Raw genomic sequence first — 10,784 nt, 5'->3', positions numbered from 1 at the left:
ACCAAAAGCCTAGAGTTCAAATACTATCCCAAAAATAGACCTTATATTTCAATATAAATATCGAACCAAGTAAAGTTAAAAATCAATGATTCAATATACCAACAGAATCACTAGACAAAATATACTTTTTAATTTATTCCCAACTTAGCTTTGCCTTAAAGCTATTATATATGTCCTCCAAGTGGCATCCATACAATACATTTTGTATTTATTTACATTCTTTATTCCCTTTTTCATACCAACTACTTCCCTTTTTAATATTCTTATTATATTATATATTCTATACTTTGGCCTTAGACAGTACTCCCTCCGTCCCTTTTTAGTTGTCCACTTTAGAAATGACACACAGATTAAGGCAACAATGATTAGCACAGTGAAGTTACAATTTTATCCTTATGACAACTTTTCACTTCAAAATTACAACCACTTATTTGAATTCAAGTGAAATAAATTGGAGGGAAACAACATACACTTTTACAATTTTCAAGAAGTGTAAATAAGGGTATAATAGGAAAAAATTTGTTGTCCTTTCTTGATTTGTCAAAATGGACAACTAAATAGGGACAACTAAAAAAGGAAATATGGACAAGTAAATAGGGACGGAGGGAGTACAATTCTAGCCAATATTAGGATTTGCAATTTTCTTAGAAATAGGGTAATGTCAAAATAGTTTTTATAACAACTTGAACAAGACACATTAAAAGTTCTTCACAAAAAAAATAACATTATTAAATATGATCATAAGGGTTTATTGATCTCCGAGAATAATTGTTATATACAATAAAACCTCTACAAATTAATATAGGTGGGACCAGGTAATTTTATTATTTTATAGAGATATTATTTAATCGATAAATTATTAATTATTAATTTAAAGAATGGTTTGAGATTTAATGAAGGTTAATTTTGATTATATCAAATCATTGTATCTTACTAATTTATATATCATATTTATTGATTTCACATAAAACAATATTATATATAAAGTACAACGAATACATCAAAATCGTTGTATTTTATTAATTTATGTATCATATTTATTGAATTGTCACTACCGTGCAAACAAATGAGCATGGATCTTGTTGGCATTCTCAATACTTATTGAATAAATATAGAGGAGGAAATTAATTTCGATCTTGTTGGCATTCTCAATCATTTTGTTGCATTCCTTCCCTTTTATTCTTGATTTAAGTAACGTAATCTTATCCTATGAATGCTAATGAGAAAGCAAAAAAGGTTGTAAAAGATTAAGCTAAGGGAGATTGACATTTCGAAGTCAAGTCTTTCTCACATTGCAATTACATGGATTGGAATATAAAGGTCAAATAACTAAATTTTGACTTTAAATTTGAATATAATTTCTTAAATTAAAAATTACATTTTTGAAAATTATACAAAAAGTATTACAAGTCAAGAAAACTAATGAGTATTTACCAAAAAGAAAAAGAAAGAGAAAGCTAATGATTCAAATATTACTATATATTAGAAGAGTCTAGGATTTACTACCAAAAGTGGGCCCCATCTCCTTCCACTTAAATAATATTTTTCAACCTTATCATGGTAAAAGTTGAATTTATTATCCTTTTCATTTAATTTTATATGATATTATTTTTCTATAAAATCATTATATATGTTTAATAATTTAAATTTCAAAAACATTATAATTTAACTTTAAAGATTTTATTTTATCAAAATCTTGTACATTGAAATATATAGTTATGAATTTAAAATTTTTTTAAAATCATATAAAAATTTCAATACCTTCTCAAATTCCATAATATAACACTTAAATACTACATATTATATATTAATTACTATACTATAAATGACTTAAATACTCCATATTATCTATTACAATAATTAACAATTATTTGACACTTTAAATTCTATCAATGCCATATAAATTAGGATAAAAAACCTAACATATAATATTTAAATATATTTAAAAATAATATAAGTAATACTATACATTACAATAATTAACATCTTAATTATTTAAAACTTATATAAAAAATTTAATTGAGTCTCTAAATTCTATTGGTACCACATAAAATAGATTATATAATAAACATATATTGTTCTCCATATTATCTATTACAATAATTAACAATTATTTGACACTTTAAATTCTATCAATGCCATATAAATTAGGATAAAAAACCTAACATATAATATTTAAATATATTTAAAAATAATATAAGTAATACTATACATTACAATAATTAACAGCTTAATTATTTAAAACTTATATAAAAAATTTAATTGAGTCTCTAAATTCTATTGGTACCACATAAAATAGATTATATAATAAACATATATTGTTTGAAATTGACAAAAAAGAAACAATAAATTACAATAATTAATAAAAAAAAAAATTCCACTCCAAAAAACCTATCAATTAACAACATATATTGTTTGAAATTGACGAAAAAGAAACTATAAATTACAATAATTAACAAAATAAATCTCTCCACTCCAACAAATCTATCAATTAATGCCACATAAATTGGGACATGGCAAATAACATATAGTATTAAAAAATTAGGTTCAAAATGTACTAAAAAATACAATAATTAACAACTTAATATATTAAAGAGACATAAAAAAGGGTTAATATTTTAAATTCTGCATGTGCCACATAAATTAGAACAAATACAGTAATAAATATTACTTTCAAAATTATTTTAAAAAAAAGTACTACAAATCACAATAGCTAACAATTTAAAATATTTTTAAAATCATATAAAAATTTCAATAACTTCTCAAATTCCATAATATGACATAATTTTTTTAAAAAAAGTGTTATAAATCATAATAAATAGTACAATATTTAAACTACTTTAAAAGCATTATAAATTATAATAAATAATACAACAATTTAAATTACTTAAAATTTAACGACTTAAAAATATTTTTTAAATGTATTAAAATTTTGGTTAATTGTCAAAACTTTACATGTGCCACATAAATTGGGACATGGACAGTCACACATATTTTTTAAAAAAATTACATTAAAAGTATTCTATCAATTAACAACATATATTGTTTGAAATTGACGAAAAAGAAACTATAAATTACAATAATTAACAAAATAAATCTCTTGACTCCAACAAATCTATCAATTAATGCCACATAAATTGGGACATGGCAAATAACAGATATTATTACAAAATTAGGTTCAAAATGTACTATAAAATACAATAATTAACAACTTAATATATTAAAGAGACATATAAAAATGGTTAATATTTGAAATTCTGCATGTGCCACATAAATTAGAACAAATACAGTAATAAATATTATTTTCAAAATTATATAAAAAAAAAAGTACTACAAATCACAATAGCTAACAATTTAAATATTTTTAAAATCATATAAAAATTTCAATAACTTCTCAAATTCCATAATATAACACTTAAATACTACATATGATATATTAATTATACTATACTATAAATGACTTAAATACTCCATATTATCTATTACAATAATTAACAATTATTTGACACTTTAAATTCTATCAATGCCATATAAATTAGGATAAAAAACCTAACATATAATATTTAAATATATTTAAAAATAATATAAGTAATACTATACATTACAATAATTAACAGCTTAATTATTTAAAAACTTATATACAAAATTTAATTGAGTCTCTAAATTCTATTGGTACCACATAAAATGGATTATATGATAAACATATATTGTTTGAAATTGACGAAAAAGAAACAATAAATTACAATAATTAATAAAAAAAATAGTCGACGAAAAATAAATTATAAATTACAATAATTAACAAAATAAATCTCTCGACTCCAACAAATCTATCAATTAATGCCACATAAATTGGGACATGGCAAATAGCATATATTATTAAAAAAGTAGGTTCAAAATGTACTATAAAATACAATAATTAACAACTTAATATATTAAAGAGACATATAAAAAAGGGTTAATATTTGAAATTCTGCATGTGCCACATAAATTAGAACAAATAGATTAATAAATATTATTTTCAAAATTATGTTAAAAAAAGTACTACAAATCACAATAGCTAACAATTTAAAATATTTTTAAAATCATATAAAAATTTCAATAACTTCTCAAATTCCATAATATGACATAAATTTTTAAAAAAAGTGTTATAAATCATAATAAATTGTACAATTTTTTAACTACTTTAAAAGTATTATAAATTGTAATAAATAATACAACAATTTAAATTACTTATTACTTAAAATTTAACGACTTAAAAATCTTTTTTTAAATGTATTAAAATTTTGGTTAATTGTCAAAACTTTACATGTGCCACATAAATTGGGACATGGAGAGTCACACATATTTTTAAAAAAATATTACATTAAAAGTATTCTATCAATTAACAACATATATTGTTTGAAATTGACGGAAAAAAAAATATAAATTACAATAATTAACAAAATAAATCTCTCGACTCCAACAAATCTATCAATTAATGTCACATAAATTGGGACATGGCAAATAACATATATTATTAAAAATTTAGGTTCAAAATATACAATAAAATACAATAATTAACAACTTAATATATTAAAGAGACATATAAAAAATGCTTAATATTTAAAATTCTGCGTGTGCCACATAAATTAGAACAAACAGAGTAATAAATATTTTTTTCTAAATTATGTTAAAAAAAAGTACTACAAATCACAATAGCTAAAAATTTAAAATATTTTTAAAAGCAGATAAAAATTTCAATAACTTCTCAAATTCCATAATATGACATAAATTAAAATAAAAAAATATATATATTTGGGCCCCGTGCTGGCACGGGGTCCTATATCTAGTATCATTTACAAATGACTTAAAAAGCATTAAAAATTAGAATAATTACCAATTTAAAATATTTAAAAGCTATATAATAAAATAGGTTCACTCTCAGAATTCTTTCAGGCTCACATATATTAGGACAGAAAAATAACACATATCATTTTAAAATTACCAAAAAAGTATTATAAATAATAATAATTAACAACTTAAAATATCTGAAAGACATTTTAAAAGGGTTAATTTTGTATTTTTATCCATATCACATAAATTAGGACAAAGTGACCAGTAATGTTGGTTATTTGAAAGTTACATCAAAATGTTATAAATCACAATAATTAATAACTTAAAACATTTTTTAAAAAAAAATTAAAATTTGGATGACTCTCCAAATTTTAGTTGTGTGACATAAATTGAGACAACAAAACTAACATATATTGGGTCCATTTTAATTTATTTGTCTTATTTTTTTTGGGTTTTTTATATTTAAAAAATGCGTAAAAATATTATAAATCATGATAATTGACAACATAAAATATGTTTTGAAAAAAAATACAAAAAATTCCACTCATTCTTTAAGTGAATCTATCGTAAAAATACTATAAATCATGATAATTGACAACATAAAATATTTCAAAAATTTTGTATGTGGATAGTCTTATTGTGCCTTGAATAGCGTCAAATAAAGTACAAGTTTGTGATAAAAAAAACTTATTCCTTTATCCACGCAAACAATCGCTTCAAAATCTCCGTTATTAGCCCCAAAACATACCATTTATATTATTGGGCCCGTGCCCGTGCATAGCACGGGCAACATTACCTAGTTTGTAAAGAAGTTGGAAAAAAGTGTTAGTAAAAAGGAGAAGGTTTAGACTCTCTAAACAGTAACACATTTACATAAAGCGAACGAGGGTAATACTACAAGTTAACATAATTAATGATTCAGAATATTTTTTTTAAAAAGTAGAATTTTCTTTTGTTAAACAAATATATAACTTAAAAAATATTATTTAACTTTTCATACTATAACACGTTCAAATAAAATGAAAAGGATAGAATATCTCTACTTTATTTTGCATTGTACCTCATTATTAATTTTTTTTGGTATAGCATAAGCTATTATGATATTATCTATAATATATATACCTAGCCAGACCACATTAAATTCCCCCACCCCCCACCCCACCCCATCAGGTTCATTTTCGAAAAATAAAAAAATAAAAAATCTAACAAAATTCTAAAATTTTAAGATTCAAACTCAAAATTTCTACTTAATATATGTACGAATCCTATTTATTTCACCACACTCTTTATAGTATAATCGGGGTAATTTGAGTATTTAAATTAGTAATTGAATAGTAACTAAAATAACTTCTAGAAGTAAAGTAAACATTGTTCAAAGTTTTGATTCACATATAGCGAGATATATTGTCACGACCCAGATCATCGTGATTGGCACCCAAACTAACTCTCCGGTAGAAGAACCACTACTACAACCCAAAACAAGCAACTAAACCAAAAACTAAGGCAATTAAGTCAAACACTTAAGGAAATAAATATGGAGTTCCCATAAACTCCAACAAAAGTTTAACAATAACTAAACCAATGCGGAAGAATAACCTAGAACCTGCAAGTCAATATACCAAAACATTCTAACAATGAACCAAGTCTAAACAAGAAGGGATACAACCCCATACTAATGAACTAACTAAAACAAATGTCTAAGTCCTAAAATGGTGGATATAGACGAAAGAGAATTCCATGGCAGCCCGGAAGAATTGGCTCACCCTTGAATTCAAAGCGACGATCACTGATCTTCTAAGCGAAGTTTGGCAATAGCCACTTGAAGATACCCTGTACTCAATAAAAATAAAAACAAGTGCAGTATCAGTACACAACCACAGTGTAATGGTAGGATCACGCGGCTATCCCACTAGTGCAACATAAGCAAGTCAAGACAACAGTATAATCACATGCATATATATCAACATATACAATATTATCAACCTTTATAAACAACGAACAACTTCACATTCTTCAAGATACACAATTATGACAAGTTATTGGTCCTCTCATGGAATCCAAACCCAAACCCAAACAGTAAGCATACTGGAACGTGGTACCCGATCCAATAGTTATGCCGGAACGTGGCAACCGATCCAATATTTATGCCAAAATGTGGCAACCGATCCCATAGTTATGCTGGAACGTGGCAATTATCGATCTAAGTTAGTTATGCCGGAACATGGCAACCGATCCATTCAACACACCACAATCACAATCACAAGTATATCATCAAGATCATACATTAAATTCATGATTCCATGGCAATCATCATTCATCTATCTCATTTACAACGAGTGTGATCAACATTGCAACAGTCTTACATGTATAAGTATCATAATGAAGCAAGAACAAACATATATCACACAATCATAGAATCACAACCATCACCTACCTCGAAACAAGCTTGAAACCTAAGAAACTTGATCCTTTCATATCCGGATTCGTTCTGTTTGTTCTTGGTTTACAAACAATCATAATAAACGGGAATCAATAAACAATCACTAATTACCCGAATTACTAACAATTCTATGAACCCTAGATCAAACCCATGATCCCAATTATTCAAATTAGGGTTGTTTCCATCATAGAATCTATAACAAAACCTTCCCCCATCAATATTCACCAATTCTATTATGTTCTATAGATTGAAAAACGGATTCAGAGAGTGAAAAACTTACCTTTAGCCTCAAGAATGGTGAAAAAGGAGTAAGAGTCGTCTGGGGGTCGTTCCTTAGCTCAAAAAGTCAAAAAGTGCATAATGAGGTAGTTTAGGGGTTTATTAACGACTTTGATTCGCGTCGAACCCGCCATAACACCACAGCGGCAAAACCCAACGCCAAGGCAGCATTCTCGAGACAGAGAGTTAATTAAAGAATTTCAAATTTCCCATTTCACAACACACCTCTAACTAGTGACGCTTAGAAAATACCCTTTACGCCAAGATCGATTTCGGAGTTCTACTCACCCAAATTCAATTTCGTAAAGTTGTATGGATTCCTTAACGAGTTATCTAACCACTTATGTAATCAAAATCACAAATACTTCACCCGATTTTACCAGATTTCCCTACACCTCAAAGACTCCGATTTAGTCCAAATCTGGACAAGGTTGGGAAAATCCAAATACTACGTAAAAGTTCCGGCCCCAAATTTTCCCCCGTTGCCTTTTCTATAACAACTGGAACAGGTCGTTACATATATATATATATATTTCTTTTATATTTCATTCTTTGATGGATCAGGCTCAAATCCAAAACATTTGATACATTGTTTCTATTTCGTATTATGTTAGGAGGAGAGTCAGTATAATGGGGTATATATGAGATATGTGACATATCGATAATTAATATATTTGACCTACTCACAGCCTGTCATTTGAGGCTCTAAATAAATGACTACTAATTATTTTATTTTATTTTAAAACGTATATTTTTTTATTACTAAGTACACTTATTAGTCAACCAACTCACTAATCAACAACCAAGAAATTGAGTAGATGGTGATGTGAGAATTTCTCTAACAAACAAAGCCATGTGAAATATAATGTTGATTTGGACCCCGTTTCTAATTACTTCCATTAATTGGTGGCATTTATGTATTAGCCATATTATATATTATCATTTGTTAAGATTTTGGAAAATGATAGAGACAATGACATTATTGTTCTATGTTATATATCACTCCCCTTCTTATATTCCAAAGTCTTTTTTCCCTCTTACTTGGAATTAAATTTTACACCAAGTTGATGAACATTGTTTTGAGGCTTAAAGTGCAATTATCGAATACAGATAAATTTTAAAATTCAAAAATACAAAGAAGAAATATAGTTTTTAACAAGTATAAATCTCCAGATACAACGAATGGAGCAAGAACAGGTTTATTATTGTCTTCAACTAGTAACTAAATATTTTAACTTTGTGAATGTATATCTAGTCAACTTGTCCACATTGTATCTCGTGGAAACCTAATGATGATGTGACACATAAATTTTAGAAGTATATTCTAGATGATCACTTTATAAGTTGGAGTGTTCAACATACATTAGAGACGAGTTGAGGTGTCTAGCTATTTAACCTCAAAATTGAAATATATAGTTGCCAACTGAGATCATATTAAGATGTCTATCAATGAATTATAACTAATTTATATGTGTTTTGCATAGACTTCTATCACTTACCCTCATGGTAACTTAATGTGCATTTTATCTTATTAAATGGCTTATTGATAATAAGTTAATATAATTTAATATAAATATCCTTGTGAATAAATATTTACCACTCAAATGCCATCAAAACATAAGAAAATTGACTACTTTTTTAAAAATAAAATAAAATTGGTTGGTGTTGATAAAGCATAAACAATGTGGAAAAAGTCCCATATGATGTTGACCAAATATAAGAAACGGTTGGTGAAAAAGAGTACTATAAATAAAGACAACAAATTAATACAAACAACCAAAAAAACATAAAATTAAAGAGTCCGATTAAGTGGACAAATGCGTACTCACAATAGATATTTATTTCAAATCATATAATTTATTATAATTTTAATATATAAGAATATATATTATTCAATTGATTAAGTGAACACAAAATAACTCGAAAAATTATTAATATCATCCATTTATTGATCTTTTACTAATAAAATTTGCTCTATTAAGTGAAGGTTAGTAACTCGCCACTTCCTTGAACTTCTCATTTTTTTTCCCTTTATAACAAGCTGTTATAGATATATAAATATTATAATATTAAGATTATTAATTTTATTTATTTTAATCAAATATCGTGTTTAGTTAAATAAATTTATATAAATTAAAATGAAAGAGCATTATTTAATAACTAATGAAACCACGAGCTCTTTTATATGAGGAGGGTTCATGATTTTATTTTTCTAACACTTTATTTGAAGAAGAAAAAAAGGTAAATAAATTGAATATAGTGGTAAAAACAAAAATTTTGTTGATAAATTTAAATTTTCAATATATACAGTATATATTATAAATTTCTGACAAAGAATGTTTAACTGATTATTTTTCACGGTATACAGTTATGCCACTGATTGAGGAAAAAAGAACGTTGATGAGAAAGGAACGATGATAAATTAATGATAGATCGAGATGAGTTCAAAATTGCAAGTCAATACGCGTAAAGCATATTGTTGAATCAATAATTATGACTTTATAACAAAATATTTTAGACTTAGGAACAATATTGAATAATATCTATAAATATATAGTTCGAATAAAAAAACGGTTACGATATCACTAATTCCACAAATTTGGCCCTATTTGAATAGACAACAAGTGACCCATAAAATAGGGTATTTTGTTAGGTATATTCACGTGTGATGTTAGGACACAATACTAAATGAAAACACATATTTTGGTAGGGTTTTTATTGAAAATATTGTCGAAAAAAAATCTTAAGTTATCAACGGCTAGAAGGAAGAGGCTCTCGTGTTTTTAAAAAACCATTAATATAGAGTATGAATAAATATTTAAATTTCAATTTGATGGGTTAAGCCTAATGCATGATTTAGATAAACTTAATGTCTCAATACCACTTTTCTTTGAATTATTTGAAGGGCACTTTTACGAATATGAAATTAATGGTCAAAGTGGAAATCAATAATTGTCAACCACTTGTATCAAAAATCGAATTGACTATTGAGTTTGAAGTAAAGCTACTGAGTTTTGTCAAAAAATTGTAGATTAAAGTCTACCTCCCTGTTGGTTGTGCTTACTCATACTCTCGTTATTTGCATAGTATCGTATTTTTCCTTGATCTTCTAAGGTGAATTTAATGTGTTATAGATCTTGTCCTACTTCATGAAAATAGAGAGACTGTTTTCAAAAGATACTTAACTTAAGTAACTCAATCACGAAAAAATGACGGAAGAAAAAATTAAAAT

This window comes from Solanum verrucosum, unplaced genomic scaffold (genome assembly GCF_900185275.1).
Source record: "Solanum verrucosum unplaced genomic scaffold, falcon-dt-bn FXZP01000238.1, whole genome shotgun sequence".
NCBI lineage: Eukaryota > Viridiplantae > Streptophyta > Magnoliopsida > Solanales > Solanaceae > Solanum > Solanum verrucosum.
Note: the sequence above shows the minus strand (reverse complement) of the source record.